General features: G+C 62.6%; 5 non-coding genes and 1 pseudogene across 5 annotated transcripts; all 6 read left to right on the plus strand.

The window, feature by feature from the left end:
• Window positions 1–3711: 3711 nt before the first annotated feature.
• Window positions 3712–3830, plus strand: LOC142872594 (uncharacterized; annotated as a pseudogene).
• Window positions 3831–7625: 3795 nt separating this feature from the next.
• On the plus strand, window positions 7626–7744 carry LOC142872521 (5S ribosomal RNA). The gene has a single exon (XR_012920778.1). It is a non-coding gene; the product is annotated as a 5S ribosomal RNA (ribosomal RNA).
• Window positions 7745–11532: 3788 nt separating this feature from the next.
• On the plus strand, window positions 11533–11651 carry LOC142872522 (5S ribosomal RNA). The gene has a single exon (XR_012920779.1). It is a non-coding gene; the product is annotated as a 5S ribosomal RNA (ribosomal RNA).
• A 3788-nt stretch (window positions 11652–15439) lies between these two features.
• LOC142872524 (5S ribosomal RNA) lies at window positions 15440–15558 on the plus strand. The gene has a single exon (XR_012920781.1). It is a non-coding gene; the product is annotated as a 5S ribosomal RNA (ribosomal RNA).
• A 3786-nt stretch (window positions 15559–19344) lies between these two features.
• LOC142872515 (5S ribosomal RNA) lies at window positions 19345–19463 on the plus strand. The gene has a single exon (XR_012920772.1). It is a non-coding gene; the product is annotated as a 5S ribosomal RNA (ribosomal RNA).
• Window positions 19464–23248: 3785 nt separating this feature from the next.
• On the plus strand, window positions 23249–23367 carry LOC142872525 (5S ribosomal RNA). The gene has a single exon (XR_012920782.1). It is a non-coding gene; the product is annotated as a 5S ribosomal RNA (ribosomal RNA).
• The last annotated feature ends 1299 nt before the right edge of the window (window positions 23368–24666 follow it).

A 24666-nucleotide genomic window follows, 5' to 3' on the forward strand; every position in this document is an offset into this window, starting at 1 on the left:
CGCGGCGGCGGCCCGGGGTGGGGGTCACCCCCACCCTCAGCGCCCGCGCGGTGCCTGGCGCCCCAGCCCGCACCGTGGGGCCTCCTCTTGTCCCAAGCCGCGACACCGCCGCCACGCGGCAGCATGCGTGGCATCTGGACTGTCAGGTCTCAGACCAAAGGTCTGCTCTGTGGGAACCGACACGCTGGAGGAAACCTTGAGAGTCTGAGAGGGGAGGGAGTTCCAGAAGAAGGCCAGGATGTCATTTTGAGGGAGTACGTGACCAGAACTCGTCCCGTTGCTTTTGGGGTTCTATGGGCTACACGCAGGAATCTTTGGTGGTGGCACCTGATGTTGGGGGATCCGGAGTCACACCCAGACCTGCTCCACAGGCCTCCTTTTACTTTTCTCTTCGGATTCATTATGTTTAAAAAGTGTCTCTTACCTCTAAGATTGCATTTTCTTTTCTCTCTCTTTTCAAGCAGATGATGGGAGTACAAGTATTCAGGTGACATGTGTTGCCCGTGCCCCCCTCCCCCCTGTGTTCTTTTTTTTTTTTTTTTTTTTTTTGAGACAGAGTCTCGTTTTGCTGCCCAGGCTAGAGTGAGTGCCATGGCGTCAGCCTAGCTCACAGCAACCTCAATCTCCGGGCTCAAGCAATCCTGCTGCCTCAGCCTCCCGAGTAGTTGGGACTACAGGCATGCACCACCACGCCCGGCTGTGTTTTTCTATATATATTAGTTGGCCAATTAATTTCTTTCTATTTTTAGTAGAGACGGGGTCTCGCTCTTGCTCAGGCTGGTTTCGAACTCCTGACCTGGAGCAATCCGCCCGCCTCGGCCTCCCAGAGAGCTAGGATTACAGGCGTGAGCCACCGCGCCCGGCCCCCCCTGTGTTCTTATTCATATACCTCTCATGTTGTTCCAGCGTATTGTGGGGGTACCAATGTTAAGGTCGGGTGCCTTGCCCTCTCCAAGCCTCCCCCCTCGGGTCAGAGCTTCAAGTGCGCCCATCCCCCAGTCGGTGCGCACCCACCCCATGCCTAATGGATGTGTATGCCCCTCCCCTCCCCCCACCCGCCCGACACCCACCCGATGAAGGTGATTCCTCTCCGTCCACTTAGGTGTCCATCCGTTCGTACCAATTTGCTGGTGAGCGCGCTCACGTGGTGCTCGTGTGTCCATTCTTGGGATACTTGGCTTACTGGAACGGGTTCCAGCTCTGGCCAGGAGAACACGAGAGGCGCCCTCTCACCGCTGCTCCTCACAGCCGAATGGCACTCCGTGGTGTCCACGCGCCACATTTTATTGATGCACTCCTGGATGGATGGGCACTCGGGTCGCTTCCACGTCTTTGCGATTGTGAATTGTGCCCTAACTGTAACCCTAACCCTTACCCAGCCCGTCTCCTCTGCCCCTGCCTGACGCACTCCTCCCCGGCCAGGCCCGTCACTGTCCTGGGCCCCCGCCTGACCGGCTCCTCCCCGCCCGGCCGGTCACCGTCCTCTGCCCCTGCCTGACATGCTCCTTCCCGCCCGCCCGGCCTCTCACCGTCCTCGGTCCCTGCCTGACCGGCTCCTCCGTCGCCTGGGCCTTCCAAGGGCTTGGTGTGGACGCTGCTTCCAGGAAGCCCTCCAGAAACCCGGCAGCAGGGTGGCCGCAGCAGTCTCCAGCAGCCGTCCCTAAGTCGCGTGAGTGCGGGGGACGTGCCCCCGCTGTGCCGCGGGGGCCCAGCCTGGTGTCTTCCCTGAGGCCCTGCGGCTGCCGGCTGGGCTGCCGCTCCCCGCAAGGGGAGAGCCGCGGAGGTGGGGACCGCCTCCTGATGGGGACGTACACGCAGCTCTCCACGTCGGATTCCGGGGCTCTCTGTCCTGCCCGAAGGCCCAGCTGGCCTGCGGGTCCTTAGAGTGGCAAAAACATCCGAAAACTGAGATTGAGGGTCCGGTGGGTGTCTGCACTTTTGTGCTGGGCACCCCAGGGAGGCCCGGGGGCTGGCTGGACAACGTGGTCTGCTGGGCGGGGGGGTTGGAGGAGCAACTGATGCCCTTTGCACTTTGGGTAGCAAGAGTCTGAGGTGTCTCTGAGCCCTGTGCCCTGTGGGGGGGGGCCGGGGGGGAGGAGGAGGAGGAGGAGGAGGAGGAGGAGGTGGGAAGGGCCGGGGCCTGCAGTCCTGTTCCCGGGGTGGCACGGCAAGTGGCTTCTTCCACAGGCTGCTTGGCCTGGGCTCCCTGCACCTGGGCCTTTGGAGGACCGGCCCTGTGCTTGCCAACACTTCCTGCAGGGACCCAGAGCTGGGAGGTGGCATCTCTCAGCCCTGGGTCGGGCAGAGCCCCAGCGGGCCATGCCCACAACCTCTCTCAGCACCGGTCCCCCAGAAGGCTCCTTTGGGACCAGGATTCTCTTGCGGTGACTCTTTAAGGTCTGGCCCCTGGATGGAGGGGCACCAGGAGTAGAGGAGCAGGAAGGGGAAGGGGGTGGCCATGCGAGGGGACACTTTGAGGCCAAGTCCCAGCTTCAGCCTGATCCTCCTGGGAACCCCGCTCTGAGACAAGGAGCCGGGCTTCGCATTCCCACAGCAGCCAGTCGTGGGCTGAGGACACCTGGGGCGTTGGGAACTCCCTGGCTTCTCCTTGGTTTAACGTCTAGAGCTGCTTGTGAATCGCGCCGCCACACACACCCGAGCGCAGGTGTCTTCCGCACAGACTGCGGGCCTCGCTCTTCTGAATGCCGCTAGCTCGCCACCCACCCACGGGTGAACCTGGTCAGGGTGCTTTCTCTCGGGGGCAGACTCTTTTCCGGGCGGGCTACCGGTGTCTCTGTTTGCTCGTTTCTTCCTTCCATTTCGGGAAAGTCTTCCTTGCTGGGTGTGGAAATCTCCTATGCCTTCCCTCGCCTATTCTGTCAGCTTTAAAATTCTCTTTCAGTTGCCACCCTCACAGATGGATTAGGAAACTCTTTCCGGTGCACTCATTAGTGAAATGACCTCCAGGAAGCTGGAATCCAATATCTAATGGCCGATTTTTAGCCAGTCCACACGCCAGGGTGGTCGGGGTCCAATGCAGCCCCGGCCAGGCCCAGGCCCCTTGGACTGGGCCACAGGAGGACACGGAGGAGGGTCCCGTCCCCCACGAAGCGGTGCCGGCAGTTCTCCACGGGCTTGGGCGTTTTCCAGAGGTAGGAGATGGAGGGGACTGATTTCTTCAGCGCCCCCCAAACCACGCCACCCCACCCCACCCATGGGACACATCCCCAGAGAGAGACGCCCCATACACTGGCTGTGCCCCAGCCCTGGCCCGGGGGAATAGGCGGCAGCCCACCCACAGGGCGAGGGGGGGGCGCAGCTGAAAGGGGTTGTGGGGGAGGGCGGCCCCTGGCTAGGGTCAAAGGGCGAGCGTCCCGCGCGTGCGCAGTCAGCAGCAGGCAGCGACGCGCTGGGGGTGGGCAGCGGGTAGGTGAAGGAGGCCGGGCGAGGAGACGAGGGGGGCTGGGAGGGCTCCACCTTGGCGAGTCCAGCCGTGGAGGCGCATCTTGTGTGAGTGTGAGTGAGTGTGAGTGTGTGTGTGTGTGTATAGAGAGACAGCCCCCCGCCCCGCCCCGCCCCGCCCCGCCCATCACCCCCGTCCCGGCGAACTCAACCGGCCCGGCCCGGCGCGGGGCCTGGGGCGGGAGGCGGCGGCGGGGAAGCCCAGAGAGGCTCGGCTTCTCGAGCGGGGCAGGGGCGCCCTCCGCCGCCGTCTAGGGCCACACCACCCTGAACGCCCCCGATCTCGTCTGGTCTCGGAAGCTAAGCAGGGTCGGGCCTGGTTAGTTCTTGGATGGGAGACCGCCTGGGAATACCGGGTGCCACAGGCTGCTGCTTTTTTTTTTTTTTTTTTTTTTTTTTTGCCTCTTGTTCTGTCCCCTTTCTGGGAGCGCGGCGGCGGCCGGGGGTGGGGGTCACCCCCACCCTCAGCGCCCGCCCGCGGTGCCTGGCGCCCCAGCCCGCACCGTGGGGCCTCCTCTTGTCCCAAGCCGCGACACCGCCGCCACGCGGCAGCATGCGTGGCATCTGGACTGTCAGGTCTCAGACCAAAGGTCTGCTCTGTGGGAACCGACACGCTGGAGGAAACCTTGAGAGTCTGAGAGGGGAGGGAGTTCCAGAAGAAGGCCAGGATGTCAATTTGAGGGAGTATGTGACCAGAACTCGTCCCGTTGCTTTTGGGGTTCTATGGGCTACACGCAGGAATCTTTGGTGGTGGCACCTGATGTTGGGGGATCCGGAGTCACACCCAGACCTGCTCCACAGGCCTCCTTTTACTTTTCTCTTCGGATTCATTATGTTTAAAAAGTGTCTCTTACCTCTAAGATTGCATTTTCTTTTCTCTCTCTTTTCAAGCAGATGATGGGAGTACAAGTATTCAGGTGACATGTGTTGCCCGTGCCCCCCTCCCCCCTGTGTTCTTTTTTTTTTTTTTTTTTTTTTGAGACAGAGTCTCGTTTTGCTGCCCAGGCTAGAGTGAGTGCCATGGCGTCAGCCTAGCTCACAGCAACCTCAATCTCCGGGCTCAAGCAATCCTGCTGCCTCAGCCTCCCGAGTAGTTGGGACTACAGGCATGCACCACCACGCCCGGCTGTGTTTTTCTATATATATTAGTTGGCCAATTAATTTCTTTCTATTTTTAGTAGAGACGGGGTCTCGCTCTTGCTCAGGCTGGTTTCGAACTCCTGACCTGGAGCAATCCGCCCGCCTCGGCCTCCCAGAGAGCTAGGATTACAGGCGTGAGCCACCGCGCCCGGCCCCCCCCTGTGTTCTTATTCATATACCTCTCATGTTGTTCCAGCGTATTGTGGGGATACCAATGTTAAGGTCGGGTGCCTTGCCCTCTCCAAGCCTCCCCCCTCGGGTCAGAGCTTCAAGTGCGCCCATCCCCCAGTCGGTGCGCACCCACCCCATGCCTAATGGATGTGTATGCCCCTCCCCTCCCCCCACCCGCCCGACACCCACCCGATGAAGGTGATTCCTCTCCGTCCACTTAGGTGTCCATCCGTTCGTACCAATTTGCTGGTGACGCGCTCACGTGGTGCTCGTGTGTCCATTCTTGGGATACTTGGCTTACTGGAACGGGTTCCAGCTCTGGCCAGGAGAACACGAGAGGCGCCCTCTCACCGCTGCTCCTCACAGCCGAATGGCACTCCGTGGTGTCCACGCGCCACATTTTATTGATGCACTCCTGGATGGATGGGCACTCGGGTCGCTTCCACGTCTTTGCGATTGTGAATTGTGCCCTAACTGTAACCCTAACCCTTACCCAGCCCGTCTCCTCTGCCCCTGCCTGACGCACTCCTCCCCGGCCAGGCCCGTCACTGTCCTGGGCCCCCGCCTGACCGGCTCCTCCCCGCCCGGCCGGTCACCGTCCTCTGCCCCTGCCTGACATGCTCCTTCCCGCCCGCCCGGCCTCTCACCGTCCTCGGCCCCTGCCTGACCGGCTCCTCCGTCGCCTGGGCCTTCCAAGGGCTTGGTGTGGACGCTGCTTCCAGGAAGCCCTCCAGAAACCCGGCAGCAGGGTGGCCGCAGCAGTCTCCAGCAGCCGTCCCTAAGTCGCGTGAGTGCGGGGGACGTGCCCCCGCTGTGCCGCGGGGGGGCCCAGCCTGGTGTCTTCCCTGAGGCCCTGGGGCTGCCGGCTGGGCTGCCGCTCCCCGCAAGGGGAGAGCCGCGGAGGTGGGGACCGCCTCCTGATGGGGACGTACACGCAGCTCTCCACGTCGGATTCCGGGGCTCTCTGTCCTGCCCGAAGGCCCAGCTGGCCTGCGGGTCCTTAGAGTGGCAAAAACATCCGAAAACTGAGATTGAGGGTCCGGTGGGTGTCTGCACTTTTGTGCTGGGCACCCCAGGGAGGCCCGGGGGCTGGCTGGACAACGTGGTCTGCTGGGCGGGGGGAGGGGGGTTGGAGGAGCAACTGATGCCCTTTGCACTTTGGGTAGCAAGAGTCTGAGGTGTCTCTGAGCCCTGTGCCCTGTGGGGGGGGGGCGGGGGGGAGGAGGAGGAGGAGGAGGAGGAGGAGGTGGGAAGGGCCGGGGCCTGCAGTCCTGTTCCCGGGGTGGCACGGCAAGTGGCTTCTTCCACAGGCTGCTTGGCCTGGGCTCCCTGCACCTGGGCCTTTGGAGGACCGGCCCTGTGCTTGCCAACACTTCCTGCAGGGACCCAGAGCTGGGAGGTGGCATCTCTCAGCCCTGGGTCGGGCAGAGCCCCAGCGGGCCATGCCCACAACCTCTCTCAGCACCGGTCCCCCAGAAGGCTCCTTTGGGACCAGGATTCTCTTGCGGTGACTCTTTAAGGTCTGGCCCCTGGATGGAGGGGCACCAGGAGTAGAGGAGCAGGAAGGGGAAGGGGGTGGCCATGCGAGGGGACACTTTGAGGCCAAGTCCCAGCTTCAGCCTGATCCTCCTGGGAACCCCGCTCTGAGACAAGGAGCCGGGCTTCGCATTCCCACAGCAGCCAGTCGTGGGCTGAGGACACCTGGGGCGTTGGGAACTCCCTGGCTTCTCCTTGGTTTAACATCTAGAGCTGCTTGTGAATCGCGCCGCCACACACACCCGAGCGCAGGTGTCTTCCGCACAGACTGCGGGCCTCGCTCTTCTGAATGCCGCTAGCTCGCCACCCACCCACGGGTGAACCTGGTCAGGGTGCTTTCTCTAAGGGGCAGACTCTTTTCCGGGCGGGCTACCGGTGTCTCTGTTTGCTCGTTTCTTTCTTCCATTTCGGGAAAGGCTTCCTTGCTGGGTGTGGAAATCTCCTATGCCTTCCCTCGCCTATTCTGTCAGCTTTAAAATTCTCTTTCAGTTGCCACCCTCACAGATGGATTAGGAAACTCTTTCCGGTGCACTCATTAGTGAAATGACCTCCAGGAAGCTGGAATCCAATATCTAATGGCCGATTTTTAGCGAGTCCACACGCCAGGGTGGTCGGGGTCCAATGCAGCCCCGGCCAGGCCCAGGCCCCTTGGACTGGGCCACCGGAGGACACGGAGGAGGGTCCCGGCCCCCACGAAGCGGTGCCGGCAGTTCTCCACGGGCTTGGGCGTTTTCCAGAGGTAGGAGATGGAGGGGACTGATTTCTTCAGCGCCCCCCAAACCACGCCACCCCACCCCACCCATGGGACACATCCCCAGAGAGAGACGCCCCATACACTGGCTGTGCCCCAGCCCTGGCCCGGGGGAATAGGCGGCAGCCCACCCACAGGGCGAGGGGGGGGGGCGCAGCTGAAAGGGGTTGTGGGGGAGGGCGGCCCCTGGCTGGGGTCAAAGGGCGAGCGTCCCGCGCGTGCGCAGTCAGCGGCAGGCAGCGACGCGCTGGGGGTGGGCAGCGGGTAGGTGAAGGAGGCCGGGCGAGGAGACGAGGGGGGCTGGGAGGGCTCCACCTTGGCGAGTCCAGCCGTGGAGGCGCATCTTGTGTGAGTGTGAGTGAGTGTGAGTGTGTGTGTGTGTGTATAGAGAGACAGCCCCCCGCCCCGCCCCGCCCATCACCCCCGTCCCTGGGAGCCCGCGGGACCCGGCCGGCCGGAGAACTCAACCGGCCCGGCCCGGCGCGGGGCCTGGGGCGGGAGGCGGCGGCGGGGAAGCCCAGAGAGGCTCGGCTTCTTGAGCGGGGCAGGGGCGCCCTCCGCCGCCGTCTAGGGCCACACCACCCTGAACGCCCCCGATCTCGTCTGGTCTCGGAAGCTAAGCAGGGTCGGGCCTGGTTAGTACTTGGATGGGAGACCGCCTGGGAATACCGGGTGCCACAGGCTGCTGCTTTTTTTTTTTTTTTTTTTTTGCCTCTTGTTCTGTCCCCTTTCTGGGAGCGCGGCGGCGGCCCGGGGTGGGGGTCACCCCCACCCTCAGCGCCCGCGCGGTGCCTGGCGCCCCAGCCCGCACCGTGGGGCCTCCTCTTGTCCCAAGCCGCGACACCGCCGCCACGCGGCAGCATGCGTGGCATCTGGACTGTCAGGTCTCAGACCAAAGGTCTGCTCTGTGGGAACCGACACGCTGGAGGAAACCTTGAGAGTCTGAGAGGGGAGGGAGTTCCAGAAGAAGGCCAGGATGTCATTTTGAGGGAGTACGTGACCAGAACTCGTCCCGTTGCTTTTGGGGTTCTATGGGCTACACGCAGGAATCTTTGGTGGTGGCACCTGATGTTGGGGGATCCGGAGTCACACCCAGACCTGCTCCACAGGCCTCCTTTTACTTTTCTCTTCGGATTCATTATGTTTAAAAAGTGTCTCTTACCTCTAAGATTGCATTTTCTTTTCTCTCTCTTTTCAAGCAGATGATGGGAGTACAAGTATTCAGGTGACATGTGTTGCCCGTGCCCCCCTCCCCCCTGTGTTCTTTTTTTTTTTTTTTTTTTTTTGAGACAGAGTCTCGTTTTGCTGCCCAGGCTAGAGTGAGTGCCATGGCGTCAGCCTAGCTCACAGCAACCTCAATCTCCGGGCTCAAGCAATCCTGCTGCCTCAGCCTCCCGAGTAGTTGGGACTACAGGCATGCACCACCACGCCCGGCTGTGTTTTTCTATATATATTAGTTGGCCAATTAATTTCTTTCTATTTTTAGTAGAGACGGGGTCTCGCTCTTGCTCAGGCTGGTTTCGAACTCCTGACCTGGAGCAATCCGCCCGCCTCGGCCTCCCAGAGAGCTAGGATTACAGGCGTGAGCCACCGCGCCCGGCCCCCCCCTGTGTTCTTATTCATATACCTCTCATGTTGTTCCAGCGTATTGTGGGGATACCAATGTTAAGGTCGGGTGCCTTGCCCTCTCCAAGCCTCCCCCCTCGGGTCAGAGCTTCAAGTGCGCCCATCCCCCAGTCGGTGCGCACCCACCCCATGCCTAATGGATGTGTATGCCCCTCCCCTCCCCCCACCCGCCCGACACCCACCCGATGAAGGTGATTCCTCTCCGTCCACTTAGGTGTCCATCCGTTCGTACCAATTTGCTGGTGAGCGCGCTCACGTGGTGCTCGTGTGTCCATTCTTGGGATACTTGGCTTACTGGAACGGGTTCCAGCTCTGGCCAGGAGAACACGAGAGGCGCCCTCTCACCGCTGCTCCTCACAGCCGAATGGCACTCCGTGGTGTCCACGCGCCACATTTTATTGATGCACTCCTGGATGGATGGGCACTCGGGTCGCTTCCACGTCTTTGCGATTGTGAATTGTGCCCTAACTGTAACCCTAACCCTTACCCAGCCCGTCTCCTCTGCCCCTGCCTGACGCACTCCTCCCCGGCCAGGCCCGTCACTGTCCTGGGCCCCCGCCTGACCGGCTCCTCCCCGCCCGGCCGGTCACCGTCCTCTGCCCCTGCCTGACATGCTCCTTCCCGCCCGCCCGGCCTCTCACCGTCCTCGGCCCCTGCCTGACCGGCTCCTCCGTCGCCTGGGCCTTCCAAGGGCTTGGTGTGGACGCTGCTTCCAGGAAGCCCTCCAGAAACCCGGCAGCAGGGTGGCCGCAGCAGTCTCCAGCAGCCGTCCCTAAGTCGCGTGAGTGCGGGGGACGTGCCCCCGCTGTGCCGCGGGGGGGCCCAGCCTGGTGTCTTCCCTGAGGCCCTGGGGCTGCCGGCTGGGCTGCCGCTCCCCGCAAGGGGAGAGCCGCGGAGGTGGGGACCGCCTCCTGATGGGGACGTACACGCAGCTCTCCACGTCGGATTCCGGGGCTCTCTGTCCTGCCCGAAGGCCCAGCTGGCCTGCGGGTCCTTAGAGTGGCAAAAACATCCGAAAACTGAGATTGAGGGTCCGGTGGGTGTCTGCACTTTTGTGCTGGGCACCCCAGGGAGGCCCGGGGGCTGGCTGGACAACGTGGTCTGCTGGGCGGGGGGAGGGGGGTTGGAGGAGCAACTGATGCCCTTTGCACTTTGGGTAGCAAGAGTCTGAGGTGTCTCTGAGCCCTGTGCCCTGTGGGGGGGGGGGCGGGGGGGAGGAGGAGGAGGAGGAGGAGGAGGAGGTGGGAAGGGCCGGGGCCTGCAGTCCTGTTCCCGGGGTGGCACGGCAAGTGGCTTCTTCCACAGGCTGCTTGGCCTGGGCTCCCTGCACCTGGGCCTTTGGAGGACCGGCCCTGTGCTTGCCAACACTTCCTGCAGGGACCCAGAGCTGGGAGGTGGCATCTCTCAGCCCTGGGTCGGGCAGAGCCCCAGCGGGCCATGCCCACAACCTCTCTCAGCACCGGTCCCCCAGAAGGCTCCTTTGGGACCAGGATTCTCTTGCGGTGACTCTTTAAGGTCTGGCCCCTGGATGGAGGGGCACCAGGAGTAGAGGAGCAGGAAGGGGAAGGGGGTGGCCATGCGAGGGGACACTTTGAGGCCAAGTCCCAGCTTCAGCCTGATCCTCCTGGGAACCCCGCTCTGAGACAAGGAGCCGGGCTTCGCATTCCCACAGCAGCCAGTCGTGGGCTGAGGACACCTGGGGCGTTGGGAACTCCCTGGCTTCTCCTTGGTTTAACATCTAGAGCTGCTTGTGAATCGCGCCGCCACACACACCCGAGCGCAGGTGTCTTCCGCACAGACTGCGGGCCTCGCTCTTCTGAATGCCGCTAGCTCGCCACCCACCCACGGGTGAACCTGGTCAGGGTGCTTTCTCTAAGGGGCAGACTCTTTTCCGGGCGGGCTACCGGTGTCTCTGTTTGCTCGTTTCTTTCTTCCATTTCGGGAAAGGCTTCCTTGCTGGGTGTGGAAATCTCCTATGCCTTCCCTCGCCTATTCTGTCAGCTTTCAAATTCTCTTTCAGTTGCCACCCTCACAGATGGATTAGGAAACTCTTTCCGGTGCACTCATTAGTGAAATGACCTCCAGGAAGCTGGAATCTAATATCTAATGGCCGATTTTTAGCGAGTCCACACGCCAGGGTGGTCGGGGTCCAATGCAGCCCCGGCCAGGCCCAGGCCCCTTGGACTGGGCCACCGGAGGACACGGAGGAGGGTCCCGGCCCCCACGAAGCGGTGCCGGCAGTTCTCCACGGGCTTGGGCGTTTTCCAGAGGTAGGAGATGGAGGGGACTGATTTCTTCAGCGCCCCCCAAACCACGCCACCCCACCCCACCCATGGGACACATCCCCAGAGAGAGACGCCCCATACACTGGCTGTGCCCCAGCCCTGGCCCGGGGGAATAGGCGGCAGCCCACCCACAGGGCGAGGGGGGGGGCGCAGCTGAAAGGGGTTGTGGGGGAGGGCGGCCCCTGGCTGGGGTCAAAGGGCGAGCGTCCCGCGCGTGCGCAGTCAGCGGCAGGCAGCGACGCGCTGGGGGTGGGCAGCGGGTAGGTGAAGGAGGCCGGGCGAGGAGACGAGGGGGGCTGGGAGGGCTCCACCTTGGCGAGTCCAGCCGTGGAGGCGCATCTTGTGTGAGTGTGAGTGAGTGTGAGTGTGTGTGTGTGTGTATAGAGAGACAGCCCCCCGCCCCGCCCCGCCCATCACCCCCGTCCCTGGGAGCCCGCGGGACCCGGCCGGCCGGAGAACTCAACCGGCCCGGCCCGGCGCGGGGCCTGGGGCGGGAGGCGGCGGCGGGGAAGCCCAGAGAGGCTCGGCTTCTTGAGCGGGGCAGGGGCGCCCTCCGCCGCCGTCTAGGGCCACACCACCCTGAACGCCCCCGATCTCGTCTGGTCTCGGAAGCTAAGCAGGGTCGGGCCTGGTTAGTACTTGGATGGGAGACCGCCTGGGAATACCGGGTGCCACAGGCTGCTGCTTTTTTTTTTTTTTTTTTTTTTGCCTCTTGTTCTGTCCCCTTTCTGGGAGCGCGGCGGCGGCCCGGGGTGGGGGTCACCCCCACCCTCAGCGCCCGCGCGGTGCCTGGCGCCCCAGCCCGCACCGTGGGGCCTCCTCTTGTCCCAAGCCGCGACACCGCCGCCACGCGGCAGCATGCGTGGCATCTGGACTGTCAGGTCTCAGACCAAAGGTCTGCTCTGTGGGAACCGACACGCTGGAGGAAACCTTGAGAGTCTGAGAGGGGAGGGAGTTCCAGAAGAAGGCCAGGATGTCATTTTGAGGGAGTACGTGACCAGAACTCGTCCCGTTGCTTTTGGGGTTCTATGGGCTACACGCAGGAATCTTTGGTGGTGGCACCTGATGTTGGGGGATCCGGAGTCACACCCAGACCTGCTCCACAGGCCTCCTTTTACTTTTCTCTTCGGATTCATTATGTTTAAAAAGTGTCTCTTACCTCTAAGATTGCATTTTCTTTTCTCTCTCTTTTCAAGCAGATGATGGGAGTACAAGTATTCAGGTGACATGTGTTGCCCGTGCCCCCCTCCCCCCTGTGTTCTTTTTTTTTTTTTTTTTTTTTTGAGACAGAGTCTCGTTTTGCTGCCCAGGCTAGAGTGAGTGCCATGGCGTCAGCCTAGCTCACAGCAACCTCAATCTCCGGGCTCAAGCAATCCTGCTGCCTCAGCCTCCCGAGTAGTTGGGACTACAGGCATGCACCACCACGCCCGGCTGTGTTTTTCTATATATATTAGTTGGCCAATTAATTTCTTTCTATTTTTAGTAGAGACGGGGTCTCGCTCTTGCTCAGGCTGGTTTCGAACTCCTGACCTGGAGCAATCCGCCCGCCTCGGCCTCCCAGAGAGCTAGGATTACAGGCGTGAGCCACCGCGCCCGGCCCCCCCCTGTGTTCTTATTCATATACCTCTCATGTTGTTCCAGCGTATTGTGGGGGTACCAATGTTAAGGTCGGGTGCCTTGCCCTCTCCAAGCCTCCCCCCTCGGGTCAGAGCTTCAAGTGCGCCCATCCCCCAGTCGGTGCGCACCCACCCCATGCCTAATGGATGTGTATGCCCCTCCCCTCCCCCCACCCGCCCGACACCCACCCGATGAAGGTGATTCCTCTCCGTCCACTTAGGTGTCCATCCGTTCGTACCAATTTGCTGGTGAGCGCGCTCACGTGGTGCTCGTGTGTCCATTCTTGGGATACTTGGCTTACTGGAACGGGTTCCAGCTCTGGCCAGGAGAACACGAGAGGCGCCCTCTCACCGCTGCTCCTCACAGCCGAATGGCACTCCGTGGTGTCCACGCGCCACATTTTATTGATGCACTCCTGGATGGATGGGCACTCGGGTCGCTTCCACGTCTTTGCGATTGTGAATTGTGCCCTAACTGTAACCCTAACCCTTACCCAGCCCGTCTCCTCTGCCCCTGCCTGACGCACTCCTCCCCGGCCAGGCCCGTCACTGTCCTGGGCCCCCGCCTGACCGGCTCCTCCCCGCCCGGCCGGTCACCGTCCTCTGCCCCTGCCTGACATGCTCCTTCCCGCCCGCCCGGCCTCTCACCGTCCTCGGCCCCTGCCTGACCGGCTCCTCCGTCGCCTGGGCCTTCCAAGGGCTTGGTGTGGACGCTGCTTCCAGGAAGCCCTCCAGAAACCCGGCAGCAGGGTGGCCGCAGCAGTCTCCAGCAGCCGTCCCTAAGTCGCGTGAGTGCGGGGGACGTGCCCCCGCTGTGCCGCGGGGGGGCCCAGCCTGGTGTCTTCCCTGAGGCCCTGGGGCTGCCGGCTGGGCTGCCGCTCCCCGCAAGGGGAGAGCCGCGGAGGTGGGGACCGCCTCCTGATGGGGACGTACACGCAGCTCTCCACGTCGGATTCCGGGGCTCTCTGTCCTGCCCGAAGGCCCAGCTGGCCTGCGGGTCCTTAGAGTGGCAAAAACATCCGAAAACTGAGATTGAGGGTCCGGTGGGTGTCTGCACTTTTGTGCTGGGCACCCCAGGGAGGCCCGGGGGCTGGCTGGACAACGTGGTCTGCTGGGCGGGGGGAGGGGGGTTGGAGGAGCAACTGATGCCCTTTGCACTTTGGGTAGCAAGAGTCTGAGGTGTCTCTGAGCCCTGTGCCCTGTGGGGGGGGGCGGGGGGGAGGAGGAGGAGGAGGAGGAGGAGGAGGTGGGAAGGGCCGGGGCCTGCAGTCCTGTTCCCGGGGTGGCACGGCAAGTGGCTTCTTCCACAGGCTGCTTGGCCTGGGCTCCCTGCACCTGGGCCTTTGGAGGACCGGCCCTGTGCTTGCCAACACTTCCTGCAGGGACCCAGAGCTGGGAGGTGGCATCTCTCAGCCCTGGGTCGGGCAGAGCCCCAGCGGGCCATGCCCACAACCTCTCTCAGCACCGGTCCCCCAGAAGGCTCCTTTGGGACCAGGATTCTCTTGCGGTGACTCTTTAAGGTCTGGCCCCTGGATGGAGGGGCACCAGGAGTAGAGGAGCAGGAAGGGGAAGGGGGTGGCCATGCGAGGGGACACTTTGAGGCCAAGTCCCAGCTTCAGCCTGATCCTCCTGGGAACCCCGCTCTGAGACAAGGAGCCGGGCTTCGCATTCCCACAGCAGCCAGTCGTGGGCTGAGGACACCTGGGGCGTTGGGAACTCCCTGGCTTCTCCTTGGTTTAACATCTAGAGCTGCTTGTGAATCGCGCCGCCACACACACCCGAGCGCAGGTGTCTTCCGCACAGACTGCGGGCCTCGCTCTTCTGAATGCCGCTAGCTCGCCACCCACCCACGGGTGAACCTGGTCAGGGTGCTTTCTCTAAGGGGCAGACTCTTTTCCGGGCGGGCTACCGGTGTCTCTGTTTGCTCGTTTCTTTCTTCCATTTCGGGAAAGGCTTCCTTGCTGGGTGTGGAAATCTCCTATGCCTTCCCTCGCCTATTCTGTCAGCTTTCAAATTCTCTTTCAGTTGCCACCCTCACAGATGGATTAGGAAACTCTTTCCGGTGCACTCATTAGTGAAATGACCTCCAGGAAGCTGGAATCCAATATCTAATGGCCGATTTTTAGCGAGTCCACACGCCAGGGTGGTCGGGGTCCAATGCAGCCCCGGCCAGGCCCAGGCCCCTTGGACTGGGCCACCGGAGGACACGGAGGAGGGTCCCGGCCCCCACGAAGCGGTGCCGGCAGTTCTCCACGGGCTTGGGCGTTTTCCAGAGGTAGGAGATGGAGGGGACTGATTTCTTCAGCGCCCCCCAAACCACGCCACCCCACCCCACCCATGGGACACATCCCCAGAGAGAGACGCCCCATACACTGGCTGTGCCCCAGCCCTGGCCCGGGGGAATAGGCGGCAGCCCACCCACAGGGCGAGGGGGGGGGGCGCAGCTGAAAGGGGTTGTGGGGGAGGGCGGCCCCTGGCTGGGGTCAAAGGGCGAGCGTCCCGCGCGTGCGCAGTCAGCGGCAGGCAGCGACGCGCTGGGGGTGGGCAGCGGGTAGGTGAAGGAGGCCGGGCGAGGAGACGAGGGGGGCTGGGAGGGCTCCACCTTGGCGAGTCCAGCCGTGGAGGCGCATCTTGTGTGAGTGTGAGTGAGTGTGAGTGTGTGTGTGTGTGTATAGAGAGACAGCCCCCCGCCCCGCCCCGCCCATCACCCCCGTCCCTGGGAGCCCGCGGGACCCGGCCGGCCGGAGAACTCAACCGGCCCGGCCCGGCGCGGGGCCTGGGGCGGGAGGCGGCGGCGGGGAAGCCCAGAGAGGCTCGGCTTCTTGAGCGGGGCAGGGGCGCCCTCCGCCGCCGTCTAGGGCCACACCACCCTGAACGCCCCCGATCTCGTCTGGTCTCGGAAGCTAAGCAGGGTCGGGCCTGGTTAGTACTTGGATGGGAGACCGCCTGGGAATACCGGGTGCCACAGGCTGCTGCTTTTTTTTTTTTTTTTTTTTTGCCTCTTGTTCTGTCCCCTTTCTGGGAGCGCGGCGGCGGCCCGGGGTGGGGGTCACCCCCACCCTCAGCGCCCGCGCGGTGCCTGGCGCCCCAGCCCGCACCGTGGGGCCTCCTCTTGTCCCAAGCCGCGACACCGCCGCCACGCGGCAGCATGCGTGGCATCTGGACTGTCAGGTCTCAGACCAAAGGTCTGCTCTGTGGGAACCGACACGCTGGAGGAAACCTTGAGAGTCTGAGAGGGGAGGGAGTTCCAGAAGAAGGCCAGGATGTCATTTTGAGGGAGTACGTGACCAGAACTCGTCCCGTTGCTTTTGGGGTTCTATGGGCTACACGCAGGAATCTTTGGTGGTGGCACCTGATGTTGGGGGATCCGGAGTCACACCCAGACCTGCTCCACAGGCCTCCTTTTACTTTTCTCTTCGGATTCATTATGTTTAAAAAGTGTCTCTTACCTCTAAGATTGCATTTTCTTTTCTCTCTCTTTTCAAGCAGATGATGGGAGTACAAGTATTCAGGTGACATGTGTTGCCCGTGCCCCCCTCCCCCCTGTGTTCTTTTTTTTTTTTTTTTTTTTTGAGACAGAGTCTCGTTTTGCTGCCCAGGCTAGAGTGAGTGCCATGGCGTCAGCCTAGCTCACAGCAACCTCAATCTCCGGGCTCAAGCAATCCTGCTGCCTCAGCCTCCCGAGTAGTTGGGACTACAGGCATGCACCACCACGCCCGGCTGTGTTTTTCTATATATATTAGTTGGCCAATTAATTTCTTTCTATTTTTAGTAGAGACGGGGTCTCGCTCTTGCTCAGGCTGGTTTCGAACTCCTGACCTGGAGCAATCCGCCCGCCTCGGCCTCCCAGAGAGCTAGGATTACAGGCGTGAGCCACCGCGCCCGGCCCCCCCCTGTGTTCTTATTCATATACCTCTCATGTTGTTCCAGCGTATTGTGGGGGTACCAATGTTAAGGTCGGGTGCCTTGCCCTCTCCAAGCCTCCCCCCTCGGGTCAGAGCTTCAAGTGCGCCCATCCCCCAGTCGGTGCGCACCCACCCCATGCCTAATGGATGTGTATGCCCCTCCCCTCCCCCCACCCGCCCGACACCCACCCGATGAAGGTGATTCCTCTCCGTCCACTTAGGTGTCCACCCGTTCGTACCAATTTGCTGGTGAGCGCGCTCACGTGGTGCTCGTGTGTCCATTCTTGGGATACTTGGCTTACTGGAACGGGTTCCAGCTCTGGCCAGGAGAACACGAGAGGCGCCCTCTCACCGCTGCTCCTCACAGCCGAATGGCACTCCGTGGTGTCCACGCGCCACATTTTATTGATGCACTCCTGGATGGATGGGCACTCGGGTCGCTTCCACGTCTTTGCGATTGTGAATTGTGCCCTAACTGTAACCCTAACCCTTACCCAGCCCGTCTCCTCTGCCCCTGCCTGACGCACTCCTCCCCGGCCAGGCCCGTCACTGTCCTGGGCCCCCGCCTGACCGGCTCCTCCCCGCCCGGCCGGTCACCGTCCTCTGCCCCTGCCTGACATGCTCCTTCCCGCCCGCCCGGCCTCTCACCGTCCTCGGCCCCTGCCTGACCGGCTCCTCCGTCGCCTGGGCCTTCCAAGGGCTTGGTGTGGACGCTGCTTCCAGGAAGCCCTCCAGAAACCCGGCAGCAGGGTGGCCGCAGCAGTCTCCAGCAGCCGTCCCTAAGTCGCGTGAGTGCGGGGGACGTGCCCCCGCTGTGCCGCGGGGGGGCCCAGCCTGGTGTCTTCCCTGAGGCCCTGGGGCTGCCGGCTGGGCTGCCGCTCCCCGCAAGGGGAGAGCCGCGGAGGTGGGGACCGCCTCCTGATGGGGACGTACACGCAGCTCTCCACGTCGGATTCCGGGGCTCTCTGTCCTGCCCGAAGGCCCAGCTGGCCTGCGGGTCCTTAGAGTGGCAAAAACATCCGAAAACTGAGATTGAGGGTCCGGTGGGTGTCTGCACTTTTGTGCTGGGCACCCCAGGGAGGCCCGGGGGCTGGCTGGACAACGTGGTCTGCTGGGCGGGGGGAGGGGGGTTGGAGGAGCAACTGATGCCCTTTGCACTTTGGGTAGCAAGAGTCTGAGGTGTCTCTGAGCCCTGTGCCCTGTGGGGGGGGGGCGGGGGGGAGGAGGAGGAGGAGGAGGAGGAGGAGGTGGGAAGGGCCGGGGCCTGCAGTCCTGTTCCCGGGGTGGCACGGCAAGTGGCTTCTTCCACAGGCTGCTTGGCCTGGGCTCCCTGCACCTGGGCCTTTGGAGGACCGGCCCTGTGCTTGCCAACACTTCCTGCAGGGACCCAGAGCTGGGAGGTGGCATCTCTCAGCCCTGGGTCGGGCAGAGCCCCAGCGGGCCATGCCCACAACCTCTCTCAGCACCGGTCCCCCAGAAGGCTCCTTTGGGACCAGGATTCTCTTGCGGTGACTCTTTAAGGTCTGGCCCCTGGATGGAGGGGCACCAGGAGTAGAGGAGCAGGAAGGGGAAGGGGGTGGCCATGCGAGGGGACACTTTGAGGCCAAGTCCCAGCTTCAGCCTGATCCTCCTGGGAACCCCGCTCTGAGACAAGGAGCCGGGCTTCGCATTCCCACAGCAGCCAGTCGTGGGCTGAGGACACCTGGGGCGTTGGGAACTCCCTGGCTTCTCCTTGGTTTAACATCTAGAGCTGCTTGTGAATCGCGCCGCCACACACACCCGAGCGCAGGTGTCTTCCGCACAGACTGCGGGCCTCGCTCTTCTGAATGCCGCTAGCTCGCCACCCACCCACGGGTGAACCTGGTCAGGGTGCTTTCTCTAAGGGGCAGACTCTTTTCCGGGCGGGCTACCGGTGTCTCTGTTTGCTCGTTTCTTTCTTCCATTTCGGGAAAGGCTTCCTTGCTGGGTGTGGAAATCTCCTATGCCTTCCCTCGCCTATTCTGTCAGCTTTAAAATTCTCTTTCAGTTGCCACCCTCACAGATGGATTAGGAAACTCTTTCCGGTGCACTCATTAGTGAAATGACCTCCAGGAAGCTGGAATCTAATATCTAATGGCCGATTTTTAGCGAGTCCACACGCCAGGGTGGTCGGGGTCCAATGCAGCCCCGGCCAGGCCCAGGCCCCTTGGACTGGGCCACCGGAGGACACGGAGGAGGGTCCCGGCCCCCACGAAGCGGTGCCGGCAGTTCTCCACGGGCTTGGGCGTTTTCCAGAGGTAGGAGATGGAGGGGACTGATTTCTTCAGCGCCCCCCAAACCACGCCACCCCACCCCACCCATGGGACACATCCCCAGAGAGAGACGCCCCATACACTGGCTGTGCCCCAGCCCTGGCCCGGGGGAATAGGCGGCAGCCCACCCACAGGGCGAGGGGGGGGGCGCAGCTGAAAGGGGTTGTGGGGGAGGGCGGCCCCTGGCTGGGGTCAAAGGGCGAGCGTCCCGCGCGTGCGCAGTCAGCGGCAGGCAGCGACGCGCTGGGGGTGGGCAGCGGGTAGGTGAAGGAGGCCGGGCGAGGAGACGAGGGGGGCTGGGAGGGCTCCACCTTGGCGAGTCCAGCCGTGGAGGCGCATCTTGTGTGAGTGTGAGTGAGTGTGAGTGTGTGTGTGTGTGTATAGAGAGACAGCCCCCCGCCCCGCCCCGCCCATCACCCCCGTCCCTGGGAGCCCGCGGGACCCGGCCGGCCGGAGAACTCAACCGGCCCGGCCCGGCGCGGGGCCTGGGGCGGGAGGCGGCGGCGGGGAAGCCCAGAGAGGCTCGGCTTCTTGAGCGGGGCAGGGGCGCCCTCCGCCGCCGTCTAGGGCCACACCACCCTGAACGCCCCCGATCTCGTCTGGTCTCGGAAGCTAAGCAGGGTCGGGCCTGGTTAGTACTTGGATGGGAGACCGCCTGGGAATACCAGGTGCCACAGGCTGCTGCTTTTTTTTTTTTTTTTTTTTGCCTCTTGTTCTGTCCCCTTTCTGGGAGCGCGGCGGCGGCCCGGGGTGGGGGTCACCCCCACCCTCAGCGCCCGCGCGGTGCCTGGCGCCCCAGCCCGCACCGTGGGGCCTCCTCTTGTCCCAAGCCGCGACACCGCCGCCACGCGGCAGCATGCGTGGCATCTGGACTGTCAGGTCTCAGACCAAAGGTCTGCTCTGTGGGAACCGACACGCTGGAGGAAACCTTGAGAGTCTGAGAGGGGAGGGAGTTCCAGAAGAAGGCCAGGATGTCATTTTGAGGGAGTACGTGACCAGAACTCGTCCCGTTGCTTTTGGGGTTCTATGGGCTACACGCAGGAATCTTTGGTGGTGGCACCTGATGTTGGGGGATCCGGAGTCACACCCAGACCTGCTCCACAGGCCTCCTTTTACTTTTCTCTTCGGATTCATTATGTTTAAAAAGTGTCTCTTACCTCTAAGATTGCATTTTCTTTTCTCTCTCTTTTCAAGCAGATGATGGGAGTACAAGTATTCAGGTGACATGTGTTGCCCGTGCCCCCCTCCCCCCTGTGTTCTTTTTTTTTTTTTTTTTTTTTGAGACAGAGTCTCGTTTTGCTGCCCAGGCTAGAGTGAGTGCCATGGCGTCAGCCTAGCTCACAGCAACCTCAATCTCCGGGCTCAAGCAATCCTGCTGCCTCAGCCTCCCGAGTAGTTGGGACTACAGGCATGCACCACCACGCCCGGCTGTGTTTTTCTATATATATTAGTTGGCCAATTAATTTCTTTCTATTTTTAGTAGAGACGGGGTCTCGCTCTTGCTCAGGCTGGTTTCGAACTCCTGACCTGGAGCAATCCGCCCGCCTCGGCCTCCCAGAGAGCTAGGATTACAGGCGTGAGCCACCGCGCCCGGCCCCCCCCTGTGTTCTTATTCATATACCTCTCATGTTGTTCCAGCGTATTGTGGGGGTACCAATGTTAAGGTCGGGTGCCTTGCCCTCTCCAAGCCTCCCCCCTCGGGTCAGAGCTTCAAGTGCGCCCATCCCCCAGTCGGTGCGCACCCACCCCATGCCTAATGGATGTGTATGCCCCTCCCCTCCCCCCACCCGCCCGACACCCACCCGATGAAGGTGATTCCTCTCCGTCCACTTAGGTGTCCACCCGTTCGTACCAATTTGCTGGTGAGCGCGCTCACGTGGTGCTCGTGTGTCCATTCTTGGGATACTTGGCTTACTGGAACGGGTTCCAGCTCTGGCCAGGAGAACACGAGAGGCGCCCTCTCACCGCTGCTCCTCACAGCCGAATGGCACTCCGTGGTGTCCACGCGCCACATTTTATTGATGCACTCCTGGATGGATGGGCACTCGGGTCGCTTCCACGTCTTTGCGATTGTGAATTGTGCCCTAACTGTAACCCTAACCCTTACCCAGCCCGTCTCCTCTGCCCCTGCCTGACGCACTCCTCCCCGGCCAGGCCCGTCACTGTCCTGGGCCCCCGCCTGACCGGCTCCTCCCCGCCCGGCCGGTCACCGTCCTCTGCCCCTGCCTGACATGCTCCTTCCCGCCCGCCCGGCCTCTCACCGTCCTCGGCCCCTGCCTGACCGGCTCCTCCGTCGCCTGGGCCTTCCAAGGGCTTGGTGTGGACGCTGCTTCCAGGAAGCCCTCCAGAAACCCGGCAGCAGGGTGGCCGCAGCAGTCTCCAGCAGCCGTCCCTAAGTCGCGTGAGTGCGGGGGACGTGCCCCCGCTGTGCCGCGGGGGGGCCCAGCCTGGTGTCTTCCCTGAGGCCCTGGGGCTGCCGGCTGGGCTGCCGCTCCCCGCAAGGGGAGAGCCGCGGAGGTGGGGACCGCCTCCTGATGGGGACGTACACGCAGCTCTCCACGTCGGATTCCGGGGCTCTCTGTCCTGCCCGAAGGCCCAGCTGGCCTGCGGGTCCTTAGAGTGGCAAAAACATCCGAAAACTGAGATTGAGGGTCCGGTGGGTGTCTGCACTTTTGTGCTGGGCACCCCAGGGAGGCCCGGGGGCTGGCTGGACAACGTGGTCTGCTGGGCGGGGGGAGGGGGGTTGGAGGAGCAACTGATGCCCTTTGCACTTTGGGTAGCAAGAGTCTGAGGTGTCTCTGAGCCCTGTGCCCTGTGGGGGGGGGGCGGGGGGGAGGAGGAGGAGGAGGAGGAGGAGGAGGTGGGAAGGGCCGGGGCCTGCAGTCCTGTTCCCGGGGTGGCACGGCAAGTGGCTTCTTCCACAGGCTGCTTGGCCTGGGCTCCCTGCACCTGGGCCTTTGGAGGACCGGCCCTGTGCTTGCCAACACTTCCTGCAGGGACCCAGAGCTGGGAGGTGGCATCTCTCAGCCCTGGGTCGGGCAGAGCCCCAGCGGGCCATGCCCACAACCTCTCTCAGCACCGGTCCCCCAGAAGGCTCCTTTGGGACCAGGATTCTCTTGCGGTGACTCTTTAAGGTCTGGCCCCTGGATGGAGGGGCACCAGGAGTAGAGGAGCAGGAAGGGGAAGGGGGTGGCCATGCGAGGGGACACTTTGAGGCCAAGTCCCAGCTTCAGCCTGATCCTCCTGGGAACCCCGCTCTGAGACAAGGAGCCGGGCTTCGCATTCCCACAGCAGCCAGTCGTGGGCTGAGGACACCTGGGGCGTTGGGAACTCCCTGGCTTCTCCTTGGTTTAACATCTAGAGCTGCTTGTGAATCGCGCCGCCACACACACCCGAGCGCAGGTGTCTTCCGCACAGACTGCGGGCCTCGCTCTTCTGAATGCCGCTAGCTCGCCACCCACCCACGGGTGAACCTGGTCAGGGTGCTTTCTCTAAGGGGCAGACTCTTTTCCGGGCGGGCTACCGGTGTCTCTGTTTGCTCGTTTCTTTCTTCCATTTCGGGAAAGGCTTCCTTGCTGGGTGTGGAAATCTCCTATGCCTTCCCTCGCCTATTCTGTCAGCTTTAAAATTCTCTTTCAGTTGCCACCCTCACAGATGGATTAGGAAACTCTTTCCGGTGCACTCATTAGTGAAATGACCTCCAGGAAGCTGGAATCCAATATCTAATGGCCGATTTTTAGCGAGTCCACACGCCAGGGTGGTCGGGGTCCAATGCAGCCCCGGCCAGGCCCAGGCCCCTTGGACTGGGCCACCGGAGGACACGGAGGAGGGTCCCGGCCCCCACGAAGCGGTGCCGGCAGTTCTCCACGGGCTTGGGCGTTTTCCAGAGGTAGGAGATGGAGGGGACTGATTTCTTCAGCGCCCCCCAAACCACGCCACCCCACCCCACCCATGGGACACATCCCCAGAGAGAGACGCCCCATACACTGGCTGTGCCCCAGCCCTGGCCCGGGGGAATAGGCGGCAGCCCACCCACAGGGCGAGGGGGGGGGCGCAGCTGAAAGGGGTTGTGGGGGAGGGCGGCCCCTGGCTGGGGTCAAAGGGCGAGCGTCCCGCGCGTGCGCAGTCAGCGGCAGGCAGCGACGCGCTGGGGGTGGGCAGCGGGTAGGTGAAGGAGGCCGGGCGAGGAGACGAGGGGGGCTGGGAGGGCTCCACCTTGGCGAGTCCAGCCGTGGAGGCGCATCTTGTGTGAGTGTGAGTGAGTGTGAGTGTGTGTGTGTGTGTATAGAGAGACAGCCCCCCGCCCCGCCCCGCCCATCACCCCCGTCCCTGGGAGCCCGCGGGACCCGGCCGGCCGGAGAACTCAACCGGCCCGGCCCGGCGCGGGGCCTGGGGCGGGAGGCGGCGGCGGGGAAGCCCAGAGAGGCTCGGCTTCTTGAGCGGGGCAGGGGCGCCCTCCGCCGCCGTCTAGGGCCACACCACCCTGAACGCCCCCGATCTCGTCTGGTCTCGGAAGCTAAGCAGGGTCGGGCCTGGTTAGTACTTGGATGGGAGACCGCCTGGGAATACCGGGTGCCACAGGCTGCTGCTTTTTTTTTTTTTTTTTTTTTTGCCTCTTGTTCTGTCCCCTTTCTGGGAGCGCGGCGGCGGCCCGGGGTGGGGGTCACCCCCACCCTCAGCGCCCGCGCGGTGCCTGGCGCCCCAGCCCGCACCGTGGGGCCTCCTCTTGTCCCAAGCCGCGACACCGCCGCCACGCGGCAGCATGCGTGGCATCTGGACTGTCAGGTCTCAGACCAAAGGTCTGCTCTGTGGGAACCGACACGCTGGAGGAAACCTTGAGAGTCTGAGAGGGGAGGGAGTTCCAGAAGAAGGCCAGGATGTCATTTTGAGGGAGTACGTGACCAGAACTCGTCCCGTTGCTTTTGGGGTTCTATGGGCTACACGCAGGAATCTTTGGTGGTGGCACCTGATGTTGGGGGATCCGGAGTCACACCCAGACCTGCTCCACAGGCCTCCTTTTACTTTTCTCTTCGGATTCATTATGTTTAAAAAGTGTCTCTTACCTCTAAGATTGCATTTTCTTTTCTCTCTCTTTTCAAGCAGATGATGGGAGTACAAGTATTCAGGTGACATGTGTTGCCCGTGCCCCCCTCCCCCCTGTGTTCTTTTTTTTTTTTTTTTTTTTTGAGACAGAGTCTCGTTTTGCTGCCCAGGCTAGAGTGAGTGCCATGGCGTCAGCCTAGCTCACAGCAACCTCAATCTCCGGGCTCAAGCAATCCTGCTGCCTCAGCCTCCCGAGTAGTTGGGACTACAGGCATGCACCACCACGCCCGGCTGTGTTTTTCTATATATATTAGTTGGCCAATTAATTTCTTTCTATTTTTAGTAGAGACGGGGTCTCGCTCTTGCTCAGGCTGGTTTCGAACTCCTGACCTGGAGCAATCCGCCCGCCTCGGCCTCCCAGAGAGCTAGGATTACAGGCGTGAGCCACCGCGCCCGGCCCCCCCCTGTGTTCTTATTCATATACCTCTCATGTTGTTCCAGCGTATTGTGGGGGTACCAATGTTAAGGTCGGGTGCCTTGCCCTCTCCAAGCCTCCCCCCTCGGGTCAGAGCTTCAAGTGCGCCCATCCCCCAGTCGGTGCGCACCCACCCCATGCCTAATGGATGTGTATGCCCCTCCCCTCCCCCCACCCGCCCGACACCCACCCGATGAAGGTGATTCCTCTCCGTCCACTTAGGTGTCCACCCGTTCGTACCAATTTGCTGGTGAGCGCGCTCACGTGGTGCTCGTGTGTCCATTCTTGGGATACTTGGCTTACTGGAACGGGTTCCAGCTCTGGCCAGGAGAACACGAGAGGCGCCCTCTCACCGCTGCTCCTCA

The sequence above is a fragment of the Microcebus murinus genome, chromosome 8 (assembly GCF_040939455.1).
Source record: "Microcebus murinus isolate Inina chromosome 8, M.murinus_Inina_mat1.0, whole genome shotgun sequence".
Classification (NCBI taxonomy): Eukaryota; Metazoa; Chordata; class Mammalia; order Primates; family Cheirogaleidae; genus Microcebus; species Microcebus murinus.